Genomic DNA, 14,645 nt, shown 5'->3' on the forward strand with positions numbered 1-14,645 from the left:
GTTTTATCACATTCTGTATTGGACGTTGAAAATGAGCTTTACTCAGCCAGCAGAGGTCAAAATAAGCAGTAATAAAAACTCAGTCAGAGACATAGATTTTCACTTGCAACTTGCTTTAACATGTTTAACAGTGCATGAATTGTTGTCTAAAACAAAAAGAATGATGCATTTTAGTGGCTGGATCTGGTTTTATCACATTCTGAACTGAACGTTGAAAATGAGCTTTTATCAGCCAGCAGAAGTCAAAATAAGCAGTAATGCAAACTCAGTCAGAGACATAGATTTTCACTTGCAACTTGCTTTAACATGTTTAACAGTGCATGAAATGTTGTCTAAAAGAAAAAGAATGATGCATTTTAGTGGCTGGATCTGGTATTATCACATTCTGAATTGAACGTTGAAAATGAGCTTTTCAGAGCCAGCAGAGGTCAAAATAAGCAGTAATGCAAACTCAGTCAGAGACATAGATTTTCACTTGCAACTTGCTTTAACATGTTTAACAGTGCATGAAATGTTGTCTAAAACAAAAAGAATGATGCATTTTAGTAGCTGGATCTGGTTTTATCACATTCTGTATTGGACGTTGAAAACGAGCTTTACTCAGCCAGCAGAGGTCAAAATAAGCAGTAATAAAAACTCAGTCAGAGACATAGATTTTCACTTGCAACTTGCTTTAACATGTTTAACAGTGCATGAATTGTTGTCTAAAACAAAAAGAATGATGCATTTTAGTGGCTGGATCTGGTTTTATCACATTCTGAACTGAACGTTGAAAATGAGCTTTTATCAGCCAGCAGAAGTCAAAATAAGCAGTAATGCAAACTCAGTCAGAGACATAGATTTTCACTTGCAACTTGCTTTAACATGTTTAACAGTGCATGAAATGTTGTCTAAAGCAAAAAGAATGATGCATTTTAGTGGCTGGATCTGGTTTTATCACATTCTGAATTGAACGTTGAAAATGAGCTGTTCTCAGCCAGCAGAGGTCAAAATAAGCAGTAATGCAAACTCAGTCAGAGACATAGATTTTCACTTGCAACTTGCTTTAACATGTTTAACAGTGCATGAAATGTTGTCCAAAATAAAAAGAATGATGCATTTTAGTGGCTGGGTCTGGTTTTATCACATTCTGAATTGAACGTTGAAAATGAGCTTTTCAGAGCCAGCAGAGGTCAAAATAAGCAGTAATGCAAACTCAGTCAGAGACATAGATTTTCACTTGCAACTTTCCTAAACATATTTAACAGTGCATGAAATGTTGTCTAAAACAAAAAGAAAATGCTTTTTAGTGGCTGGATCTGGTTTTATCACATTCTGAATTGAACGTTGAAAATGAGCTTTTCAGAGCCAGCAGAGGTCAAAATAAGCAGTAATGCAAACTCAGTCAGAGACATAGATTTTCACTTGCAACTTGCTTTAACATGTTTAACAGTGCATGAAATGTAGTCTAAAACAAAAATAATGATGCATTTTAGTGGCTGGATCTGGTTTTATCACATTCTGAATTTAACGTTGAAAATGAGCTGTTCTCAGCCAGCAGAGGTCAAAATAAGCAGTAATGCAAACTCAGTCAGAGACATAGATTTTCACTTGCAACTTGCTTTAACATGTTTAACAGTGCATGAAATGTTGTCTAAAACAAAAAGAAAATGCATTTTAGTGGCTGGATCTGGTTTTATCACATTCTGAACTGAACGTTGAAAATGAGCTTTTATCAGCCAGCAGAAGTCAAAATAAGCAGTAATGCAAACTCAGTCAGAGACATAGAATTTCACTTGCAACTTGCTTTAACATGTTTAACAGTGCATGAAATGTTGTCCAAAATAAAAAGAATGATGCATTTTAGTGGCTGGATCTGGTTTTATCACATTCTGAATTGAACATTGAAAATGAGCTTTTCAGAGCCAGCAGAGGTCAAAATAAGCAGTAATGCAAACTCAGTCAGAGACATAGATTTTCACTTGCAACTTTCCTAAACATATTTAACAGTGCATGAATTGTTGTCCAAAATAAAAAGAATGATGCATTTTAGTGGCTGGATCTGGTTTTATCACATTCTGAATTGAACGTTGAAAATGAGCTTTACTCAGCCAGCAGAGGTCAAAATAAGCAGTAATGCAAACTCAGTCAGAGACATAGAATTTCACTTGCAACTTGCTTTAACATGTTTAACAGTGCATGAAATGTTGTCCAAAATAAAAAGAATGATGCATTTTAGTAGCTGGATCTGGTTTTATCACATTCTGTATTGGACGTTGAAAATGAGCTTTTCAGAGCCAGCAGAGGTCAAAATAAGCAGTAATGCAAACTCAGTCAGAGACATAGATTTTCACTTGCAACTTTCCTAAACATATTTAACAGTGCATGAAATGTTGTCTAAAACAAAAAGAAAATGCTTTTTAGTGGCTGGATCTGGTTTTATCACATTCTGAATTGAACGTTGAAAATGAGCTTTTATCAGCCAGCAGAAGTCAAAATAAGCAGTAATGCAAACTCAGTCAGAGACATAGATTTTCACTTGCAACTTGCTTTAACATGTTTAACAGTGCATGAAATGTTGTCTAAAACAAAAATAATGATGCATTTTAGTGGCTGGATCTGGTTTTATCACATTCTGAATTGAACGTTGAAAATGAGCTGTTCTCAGCCAGCAGAGGTCAAAATAAGCAGTAATGCAAACTCAGTCAGAGACATAGATTTTCACTTGCAACTTTCCTAAACATATTTAACAGTGCATGAAATGTTGTCTAAAACAAAAAGAAAATGCTTTTTAGTGGCTGGATCTGGTTTTATCACATTCTGTATTGAACGTTGAAAATGAGCTTTTCAGAGCCAGCAGAGGTCAAAATAAGCAGTAATGCAAACTCAGTCATAGACATAGATTTTCACTTGCAACTTGCTTTAACATGTTTAACAGTGCATGAAATGTTGTCCAAAATAAAAAGAATGATGCATTTTAGTAGCTGGATCTGGTTTTATCACATTCTGTATTGGACGTTGAAAATGAGCTTTACTCAGCCAGCAGAGGTCAAAATAAGCAGTAATAAAAACTCAGTCAGAGACATAGATTTTCACTTGCAACTTGCTTTAACATGTTTAACAGTGCATGAATTGTTGTCTAAAACAAAAAGAATGATGCATTTTAGTGGCTGGATCTGGTTTTATCACATTCTGAACTGAACGTTGAAAATGAGCTTTTATCAGCCAGCAGAAGTCAAAATAAGCAGTAATGCAAACTCAGTCAGAGACATAGATTTTCACTTGCAACTTGTTTTAACATGTTTAACAGTGCATGAAATGTTGTCTAAAACAAAAATAATGATGCATTTTAGTGGCTGGATCTGGTTTTATCACATTCTGAATTCAACGTTGAAAATGAGCTGTTCTCAGCCAGCAGAGGTCAAAATAAGCAGTAATGCAAACTCAGTCATAGACATAGATTTTCACTTGCAACTTGCTTTAACATGTTTAACAGTGCATGAAATGTTGTCCAAAATAAAAAGAATGATGCATTTTAGTGGCTGGATCTGGTTTTATCACATTCTGAATTGAACGTTGAAAATGAGCTTTTCAGAGCCAGCAGAGGTCAAAATAAGCAGTAATGCAAACTCAGTCAGAGACATAGATTTTCACTTGCAACTTTCCTAAACATATTTAACAGTGCATGAAATGTTGTCCAAAATAAAAAGAATGATGCATTTTAGTGGCTGGATCTGGTTTTATCACATTCTGAATTGAACGTTGAAAATGAGCTTTACTCAGCCAGCAGAGGTCAAAATAAGCAGTAATGCAAACTCAGTCAGAGACATAGAATTTCACTTGCAACTTGCTTTAACATGTTTAACAGTGCATGAAATGTTGTCCAAAATAAAAAGAATGATGCATTTTAGTAGCTGGATCTGGTTTTATCACATTCTGTATTGGACGTTGAAAATGAGCTTTTCAGAGCCAGCAGAGGTCAAAATAAGCAGTAATGCAAACTCAGTCATAGACATAGATTTTCACTTGCAACGTGCTTTAACATGTTTAACAGTGCATGAAATGTTGTCCAAAATAAAAAGAATGATGCATTTTAGTGGCTGGATCTGGTTTTATCACATTCTGAATTGAACGTTGAATAAGCTTTTCAGAGCCAGCAGAGGTCAAAATAAGCAGTAATGCAAACTCAGTCAGAGACATAGATTTTCACTTGCAACTTGCTTTAACATGTTTAACAGTGCATGAAATGTTGTCTAAAACAAAAAGAATGATGCATTTTAGTAGCTGGATCTGGTTTTATCACATTCTGTATTGGACGTTGAAAATGAGCTTTACTCAGCCAGCAGAGGTCAAAATAAGCAGTAATGCAAACTCAGTCAGAGACATAGATTTTCACTTGCAACTTGCTTTAACATGTTTAACAGTGCATGAAATGTTGTCTAAAAGAAAAAGAATGATGCATTTTAGTGGCTGGATCTGGTTTTATCACTTTCTGAATTCAACGTTGAAAATGAGCTGTTCTCAGCTAGCAGAGGTCAAAATAAGCAGTAATGCAAACTCAGTCAGAGACATAGATTTTCACTTGCAACTTGCTTTAACATGTTTAACAGTGCATGAATTGTTGTCTAAAACAAAAAGAATGATGCATTTTAGTGGCTGGATCTTGATTTATCACATTCTGTATTGGACGTTGAAAATGAGCTTTACTCAGCCAGCAGAGGTCAAAATAAGCAGTAATGCAAACTCAGTCATAGACATAGATTTTCACTTGCAACTTGCTTTAACATGTTTAACAGTGCATGAAATGTTGTCCAAAATAAAAAGAATGATGCATTTTAGTAGCTGGATCTGGTTTTATCACATTCTGTATTGGACGTTGAAAATGAGCTTTACTCAGCCAGCAGAGGTCAAAATAAGCAGTAATAAAAACTCAGTCAGAGACATAGATTTTCACTTGCAACTTGCTTTAACATGTTTAACAGTGCATGAATTGTTGTCTAAAACAAAAAGAATGATGCATTTTAGTGGCTGGATCTGGTTTTATCACATTCTGAACTGAACGTTGAAAATGAGCTTTTATCAGCCAGCAGAAGTCAAAATAAGCAGTAATGCAAACTCAGTCAGAGACATAGATTTTCACTTGCAACTTGCTTTAACATGTTTAACAGTGCATGAAATGTTGTCTAAAAGAAAAAGAATGATGCATTTTAGTGGCTGGATCTGGTATTATCACATTCTGAATTGAACGTTGAAAATGAGCTTTTCAGAGCCAGCAGAGGTCAAAATAAGCAGTAATGCAAACTCAGTCAGAGACATAGATTTTCACTTGCAACTTGCTTTAACATGTTTAACAGTGCATGAAATGTTGTCTAAAACAAAAAGAATGATGCATTTTAGTAGCTGGATCTGGTTTTATCACATTCTGTATTGGACGTTGAAAACGAGCTTTACTCAGCCAGCAGAGGTCAAAATAAGCAGTAATAAAAACTCAGTCAGAGACATAGATTTTCACTTGCAACTTGCTTTAACATGTTTAACAGTGCATGAATTGTTGTCTAAAACAAAAAGAATGATGCATTTTAGTGGCTGGATCTGGTTTTATCACATTCTGAACTGAACGTTGAAAATGAGCTTTTATCAGCCAGCAGAAGTCAAAATAAGCAGTAATGCAAACTCAGTCAGAGACATAGATTTTCACTTGCAACTTGCTTTAACATGTTTAACAGTGCATGAAATGTTGTCTAAAGCAAAAAGAATGATGCATTTTAGTGGCTGGATCTGGTTTTATCACATTCTGAATTGAACGTTGAAAATGAGCTGTTCTCAGCCAGCAGAGGTCAAAATAAGCAGTAATGCAAACTCAGTCAGAGACATAGATTTTCACTTGCAACTTGCTTTAACATGGTTAACAGTGCATGAAATGTTGTCCAAAATAAAAAGAATGATGCATTTTAGTGGCTGGGTCTGGTTTTATCACATTCTGAATTGAACGTTGAAAATGAGCTTTTCAGAGCCAGCAGAGGTCAAAATAAGCAGTAATGCAAACTCAGTCAGAGACATAGATTTTCACTTGCAACTTTCCTAAACATATTTAACAGTGCATGAAATGTTGTCTAAAACAAAAAGAAAATGCTTTTTAGTGGCTGGATCTGGTTTTATCACATTCTGAATTGAACGTTGAAAATGAGCTTTTCAGAGCCAGCAGAGGTCAAAATAAGCAGTAATGCAAACTCAGTCAGAGACATAGATTTTCACTTGCAACTTGCTTTAACATGTTTAACAGTGCATGAAATGTAGTCTAAAACAAAAATAATGATGCATTTTAGTGGCTGGATCTGGTTTTATCACATTCTGAATTTAACGTTGAAAATGAGCTGTTCTCAGCCAGCAGAGGTCAAAATAAGCAGTAATGCAAACTCAGTCAGAGACATAGATTTTCACTTGCAACTTGCTTTAACATGTTTAACAGTGCATGAAATGTTGTCTAAAACAAAAAGAAAATGCATTTTAGTGGCTGGATCTGGTTTTATCACATTCTGAACTGAACGTTGAAAATGAGCTTTTATCAGCCAGCAGAAGTCAAAATAAGCAGTAATGCAAACTCAGTCAGAGACATAGAATTTCACTTGCAACTTGCTTTAACATGTTTAACAGTGCATGAAATGTTGTCCAAAATAAAAAGAATGATGCATTTTAGTGGCTGGATCTGGTTTTATCACATTCTGAATTGAACGTTGAAAATGAGCTTTTCAGAGCCAGCAGAGGTCAAAATAAGCAGTAATGCAAACTCAGTCAGAGACATAGATTTTCACTTGCAACTTTCCTAAACATATTTAACAGTGCATGAATTGTTGTCCAAAATAAAAAGAATGATGCATTTTAGTGGCTGGATCTGGTTTTATCACATTCTGAATTGAACGTTGAAAATGAGCTTTACTCAGCCAGCAGAGGTCAAAATAAGCAGTAATGCAAACTCAGTCAGAGACATAGAATTTCACTTGCAACTTGCTTTAACATGTTTAACAGTGCATGAAATGTTGTCCAAAATAAAAAGAATGATGCATTTTAGTAGCTGGATCTGGTTTTATCACATTCTGTATTGGACGTTGAAAATGAGCTTTTCAGAGCCAGCAGAGGTCAAAATAAGCAGTAATGCAAACTCAGTCAGAGACATAGATTTTCACTTGCAACTTTCCTAAACATATTTAACAGTGCATGAAATGTTGTCTAAAACAAAAAGAAAATGCTTTTTAGTGGCTGGATCTGGTTTTATCACATTCTGAATTGAACGTTGAAAATGAGCTTTTCAGAGCCAGCAGAGGTCAAAATAAGCAGTAATGCAAAATTGGTCATAGACATAGATTTTCACTTGCAACTTGCTTTAACATGTTTGACAGTGCATAAAATGTTGTCCAAAATAAAAAGAATGATGCATTTTAGTAGCTGGATCTGGTTTTATCACATTCTGTATTGGACGTTGAAAATGAGCTTTACTCAGCCAGCAGAGGTCAAAATAAGCAGTAATAAAAACTCAGTCAGAGACATAGATTTTCACTTGCAACTTGCTTTAACATGTTTAACAGTGCATGAATTGTTGTCTAAAACAAAAAGAATGATGCATTTTAGTGGCTGGATCTGGTTTTATCACATTCTGAACTGAACGTTGAAAATGAGCTTTTATCAGCCAGCAGAAGTCAAAATAAGCAGTAATGCAAACTCAGTCAGAGACATAGATTTTCACTTGCAACTTGCTTTAACATGTTTAACAGTGCATGAAATGTTGTCTAAAAGAAAAAGAATGATGCATTTTAGTGGCTGGATCTGGTATTATCACATTCTGAATTGAACGTTGAAAATGAGCTTTTCAGAGCCAGCAGAGGTCAAAATAAGCAGTAATGCAAACTCAGTCAGAGACATAGATTTTCACTTGCAACTTGCTTTAACATGTTTAACAGTGCATGAAATGTTGTCTAAAACAAAAAGAATGATGCATTTTAGTAGCTGGATCTGGTTTTATCACATTCTGTATTGGACGTTGAAAACGAGCTTTACTCAGCCAGCAGAGGTCAAAATAAGCAGTAATAAAAACTCAGTCAGAGACATAGATTTTCACTTGCAACTTGCTTTAACATGTTTAACAGTGCATGAATTGTTGTCTAAAACAAAAAGAATGATGCATTTTAGTGGCTGGATCTGGTTTTATCACATTCTGAACTGAACGTTGAAAATGAGCTTTTATCAGCCAGCAGAAGTCAAAATAAGCAGTAATGCAAACTCAGTCAGAGACATAGATTTTCACTTGCAACTTGCTTTAACATGTTTAACAGTGCATGAAATGTTGTCTAAAGCAAAAAGAATGATGCATTTTAGTGGCTGGATCTGGTTTTATCACATTCTGAACTGAACGTTGAAAATGAGCTTTTATCAGCCAGCAGAAGTCAAAATAAGCAGTAATGCAAACTCAGTCAGAGACATAGATTTTCACTTGCAACTTGCTTTAACATGTTTAACAGTGCATGAAATGTTGTCTAAAACAAAAATAATGATGCATTTTAGTGGCTGGGTCTGGTTTTATCACATTCTGAATTGAACGTTGAAAATGAGCTGTTCTCAGCCAGCAGAGGTCAAAATAAGCAGTAATGCAAACTCAGTCAGAGACATAGATTTTCACTTGCAACTTTCCTAAACATATTTAACAGTGCATGAAATGTTGTCTAAAACAAAAAGAAAATGCTTTTTAGTGGCTGGATCTGGTTTTATCCCATTCTGTATTGAACGTTGAAAATGAGCTTTTCAGAGCCAGCAGAGGTCAAAATAAGCAGTAATGCAAATTCAGTCATAGACATAGATTTTCACTTGCAACTTGCTTTAACATGTTTAACAGTGCATGAAATGTTGTCCAAAATAAAAAGAATGATGCATTTTAGTAGCTGGATCTGGTTTTATCACATTCTGTATTGGACGTTGAAAATGAGCTTTACTCAGCCAGCAGAGGTCAAAATAAGCAGTAATAAAAACTCAGTCAGAGACATAGATTTTCACTTGCAACTTGCTTTAACATGTTTAACAGTGCATGAATTGTTGTCTAAAACAAAAAGAATGATGCATTTTAGTGGCTGGATCTGGTTTTATCACATTCTGAACTGAACGTTGAAAATGAGCTTTTATCAGCCAGCAGAAGTCAAAATAAGCAGTAATGCAAACTCAGTCAGAGACATAGATTTTCACTTGCAACTTGTTTTAACATGTTTAACAGTGCATGAAATGTTGTCTAAAACAAAAATAATGATGCATTTTAGTGGCTGGATCTGGTTTTATCACATTCTGAATTCAACGTTGAAAATGAGCTGTTCTCAGCCAGCAGAGGTCAAAATAAGCAGTAATGCAAACTCAGTCATAGACATAGATTTTCACTTGCAACTTGCTTTAACATGTTTAACAGTGCATGAAATGTTGTCCAAAATAAAAAGAATGATGCATTTTAGTGGCTGGATCTGGTTTTATCACATTCTGAATTGAACGTTGAAAATGAGCTTTTCAGAGCCAGCAGAGGTCAAAATAAGCAGTAATGCAAACTCAGTCAGAGACATAGATTTTCACTTGCAACTTTCCTAAACATATTTAACAGTGCATGAAATGTTGTCCAAAATAAAAAGAATGATGCATTTTAGTGGCTGGATCTGGTTTTATCACATTCTGAATTGAACGTTGAAAATGAGCTTTACTCAGCCAGCAGAGGTCAAAATAAGCAGTAATGCAAACTCAGTCAGAGACATAGAATTTCACTTGCAACTTGCTTTAACATGTTTAACAGTGCATGAAATGTTGTCCAAAATAAAAAGAATGATGCATTTTAGTAGCTGGATCTGGTTTTATCACATTCTGTATTGGACGTTGAAAATGAGCTTTTCAGAGCCAGCAGAGGTCAAAATAAGCAGTAATGCAAACTCAGTCATAGACATAGATTTTCACTTGCAACGTGCTTAAACATGTTTAACAGTGCATGAAATGTTGTCCAAAATAAAAAGAATGATGCATTTTAGTAGCTGGATCTGGTTTTATCACATTCTGTATTGGACGTTGAAAATGAGCTTTTCAGAGCCAGCAGAGGTCAAAATAAGCAGTAATGCAAACTCAGTCAGAGACATAGATTTTCACTTGCAACTTGCTTTAACATGTTTAACAGTGCATGAAATGTTGTCTAAAACAAAAAGAATGATGCATTTTAGTAGCTGGATCTGGTTTTATCACATTCTGTATTGGACGTTGAAAATGAGCTTTACTCAGCCAGCAGAGGTCAAAATAAGCAGTAATGCAAACTCAGTCAGAGACATAGATTTTCACTTGCAACTTGCTTTAACATGTTTAACAGTGCATGAAATGTTGTCTAAAAGAAAAAGAATGATGCATTTTACTGGCTGGATCTGGTTTTATCACTTTCTGAATTCAACGTTGAAAATGAGCTGTTCTCAGCTAGCAGAGGTCAAAATAAGCAGTAATGCAAACTCAGTCAGAGACATAGATTTTCACTTGCAACTTGCTTTAACATGTTTAACAGTGCATGAATTGTTGTCTAAAACAAAAAGAATGATGCATTTTAGTGGCTGGATCTGGTTTTATCACATTCTGTATTGGACGTTGAAAATGAGCTTTACTCAGCCAGCAGAGGTCAAAATAAGCAGTAATGCAAACTCAGTCATAGACATAGATTTTCACTTGCAACTTGCTTTAACATGTTTAACAGTGCATGAAATGTTGTCCAAAATAAAAAGAATGATGCATTTTAGTAGCTGGATCTGGTTTTATCACATTCTGTATTGGACGTTGAAAATGAGCTTTACTCAGCCAGCAGAGGTCAAAATAAGCAGTAATAAAAACTCAGTCAGAGACATAGATTTTCACTTGCAACTTGCTTTAACATGTTTAACAGTGCATGAATTGTTGTCTAAAACAAAAAGAATGATGCATTTTAGTGGCTGGATCTGGTTTTATCACATTCTGAACTGAACGTTGAAAATGAGCTTTTATCAGCCAGCAGAAGTCAAAATAAGCAGTAATGCAAACTCAGTCAGAGACATAGATTTTCACTTGCAACTTGCTTTAACATGTTTATCAGTGCATGAAATGTTGTCTAAAACAAAAATAATGATGCATTTTAGTGGCCGGATCTGGTTTTATCACATTCTGAATTGAACGTTGAAAATGAGCTGTTCTCAGCCAGCAGAGGTCAAAATAAGCAGTAATGCAAACTCAGTCAGAGACATAGATTTTCACTTGCAACTTGCTTTAACATGTTTATCAGTGCATGAAATGTTGTCTAAATCAAAAAGAATGATGCATTTTAGTGGCTGGATCTGGTTTTATCACTTTCTGAATTCAACGTTGAAAATGAGCGCTTCTCAGCCAGCAGAGGTCAAAATAAGCAGTAATGCAAACTCAGTCAGAGACATAGATTTTCACTTGCAACTTGCTTTAACATGTTTAACAGTGCATGAAATGTTGTCTAAAACAAAAAGAATGATGCATTTTAGTAGCTGGATCTGGTTTTATCACATTCTGTATTGGACGTTGAAAACGAGCTTTACTCAGCCAGCAGAGGTCAAAATAAGCAGTAATAAAAACTCAGTCAGAGACATAGATTTTCACTTGCAACTTGCTTTAACATGTTTAACAGTGCATGAATTGTTGTCTAAAACAAAAAGAATGATGCATTTTAGTGGCTGGATCTGGTTTTATCACATTCTGAACTGAACGTTGAAAATGAGCTTTTATCAGCCAGCAGAAGTCAAAATAAGCAGTAATGCAAACTCAGTCAGAGACATAGATTTTCACTTGCAACTTGCTTTAACATGTTTAACAGTGCATGAAATGTTGTCTAAAGCAAAAAGAATGATGCATTTTAGTGGCTGGATCTGGTTTTATCACATTCTGAATTGAACGTTGAAAATGAGCTGTTCTCAGCCAGCAGAGGTCAAAATAAGCAGTAATGCAAACTCAGTCAGAGACATAGATTTTCACTTGCAACTTGCTTTAACATGTTTAACAGTGCATGAAATGTTGTCCAAAATAAAAAGAATGATGCATTTTAGTGGCTGGGTCTGGTTTTATCACATTCTGAATTGAACGTTGAAAATGAGCTTTTCAGAGCCAGCAGAGGTCAAAATAAGCAGTAATGCAAACTCAGTCAGAGACATAGATTTTCACTTGCAACTTTCCTAAACATATTTAACAGTGCATGAAATGTTGTCTAAAACAAAAAGAAAATGCTTTTTAGTGGCTGGATCTGGTTTTATCACATTCTGAATTGAACGTTGAAAATGAGCTTTTCAGAGCCAGCAGAGGTCAAAATAAGCAGTAATGCAAACTCAGTCAGAGACATAGATTTTCACTTGCAACTTGCTTTAACATGTTTAACAGTGCATGAAATGTAGTCTAAAACAAAAATAATGATGCATTTTAGTGGCTGGATCTGGTTTTATCACATTCTGAATTTAACGTTGAAAATGAGCTGTTCTCAGCCAGCAGAGGTCAAAATAAGCAGTAATGCAAACTCAGTCAGAGACATAGATTTTCACTTGCAACTTGCTTTAACATGTTTAACAGTGCATGAAATGTTGTCTAAAACAAAAAGAAAATGCATTTTAGTGGCTGGATCTGGTTTTATCACATTCTGAACTGAACGTTGAAAATGAGCTTTTATCAGCCAGCAGAAGTCAAAATAAGCAGTAATGCAAACTCAGTCAGAGACATAGAATTTCACTTGCAACTTGCTTTAACATGTTTAACAGTGCATGAAATGTTGTCCAAAATAAAAAGAATGATGCATTTTAGTGGCTGGATCTGGTTTTATCACATTCTGAATTGAACGTTGAAAATGAGCTTTTCAGAGCCAGCAGAGGTCAAAATAAGCAGTAATGCAAACTCAGTCAGAGACATAGATTTTCACTTGCAACTTTCCTAAACATATTTAACAGTGCATGAATTGTTGTCCAAAATAAAAAGAATGATGCATTTTAGTGGCTGGATCTGGTTTTATCACATTCTGAATTGAACGTTGAAAATGAGCTTTACTCAGCCAGCAGAGGTCAAAATAAGCAGTAATGCAAACTCAGTCAGAGACATAGAATTTCACTTGCAACTTGCTTTAACATGTTTAACAGTGCATGAAATGTTGTCCAAAATAAAAAGAATGATGCATTTTAGTAGCTGGATCTGGTTTTATCACATTCTGTATTGGACGTTGAAAATGAGCTTTTCAGAGCCAGCAGAGGTCAAAATAAGCAGTAATGCAAACTCAGTCAGAGACATAGATTTTCACTTGCAACTTTCCTAAACATATTTAACAGTGCATGAAATGTTGTCTAAAACAAAAAGAAAATGCTTTTTAGTGGCTGGATCTGGTTTTATCACATTCTGAATTGAACGTTGAAAATGAGCTTTTCAGAGCCAGCAGAGGTCAAAATAAGCAGTAATGCAAAATTGGTCATAGACATAGATTTTCACTTGCAACTTGCTTTAACATGTTTGACAGTGCATAAAATGTTGTCCAAAATAAAAAGAATGATGCATTTTAGTAGCTGGATCTGGTTTTATCACATTCTGTATTGGACGTTGAAAATGAGCTTTACTCAGCCAGCAGAGGTCAAAATAAGCAGTAATAAAAAATCAGTCAGAGACATAGATTTTCACTTGCAACTTGCTTTAACATGTTTAACAGTGCATGAATTGTTGTCTAAAACAAAAAGAATGATGCATTTTAGTGGCTGGATCTGGTTTTATCACATTCTGAACTGAACGTTGAAAATGAGCTTTTATCAGCCAGCAGAAGTCAAAATAAGCAGTAATGCAAACTCAGTCAGAGACATAGATTTTCACTTGCAACTTGCTTTAACATGTTTAACAGTGCATGAAATGTTGTCTAAAAGAAAAAGAATGATGCATTTTAGTGGCTGGATCTGGTATTATCACATTCTGAATTGGACGTTGAAAATGAGCTTTTCAGAGCCAGCAGAGGTCAAAATAAGCAGTAATGCAAACTCAGTCAGAGACATAGATTTTCACTTGCAACTTGCTTTAACATGTTTAACAGTGCATGAATTGTTGTCTAAAACAAAAAGAATGATGCATTTTAGTAGCTGGATCTGGTTTTATCACATTCTGTATTGGACGTTGAAAACGAGCTTTACTCAGCCAGCAGAGGTCAAAATAAGCAGTAATGCAAACTCAGTCAGAGACATAGATTTTCACTTGCAACTTGCTTTAACATGTTTAACAGTGCATGAATTGTTGTCTAAAACAAAAAGAATGATGCATTTTAGTGGCTGGATCTGGTTTTATCACATTCTGAACTGAACGTTGAAAATGAGCTTTTATCAGCCAGCAGAAGTCAAAATAAGCAGTAATGCAAACTCAGTCAGAGACATAGATTTTCACTTGCAACTTGCTTTAACATGTTTAACAGTGCATGAAATGTTGTCTAAAGCAAAAAGAATGATGCATTTTAGTGGCTGGATCTGGTTTTATCACATTCTGAATTGAACGTTGAAAATGAGCTGTTCTCAGCCAGCAGAGGTCAAAATAAGCAGTAATGCAAACTCAGTCAGAGACATAGATTTTCACTTGCAACTTGCTTTAACATGTTTAACAGTGCATGAAATGTTGTCCAA

General features: G+C 35.1%; 1 long non-coding RNA gene across 1 annotated transcript; it reads left to right on the forward strand.

The window, feature by feature from the left end:
• Positions 1-8,912: 8,912 nt before the first annotated feature.
• Positions 8,913-13,713, forward strand: LOC148679567 (uncharacterized). The gene is made up of 4 exons (XR_015945103.1): positions 8,913-9,730; positions 11,406-11,776; positions 12,335-12,581; positions 12,768-13,713. It is a non-coding gene; the product is annotated as an uncharacterized LOC148679567 (long non-coding RNA).
• The last annotated feature ends 932 nt before the right edge of the window (positions 13,714-14,645 follow it).

The sequence above is a fragment of the Danio rerio genome, chromosome 17, assembly GCF_052040795.2.
Source record: "Danio rerio strain M-AB ecotype USA chromosome 17, GRCz13ab, whole genome shotgun sequence".
NCBI classification, from domain to species: Eukaryota; Metazoa; Chordata; class Actinopteri; order Cypriniformes; family Danionidae; genus Danio; species Danio rerio.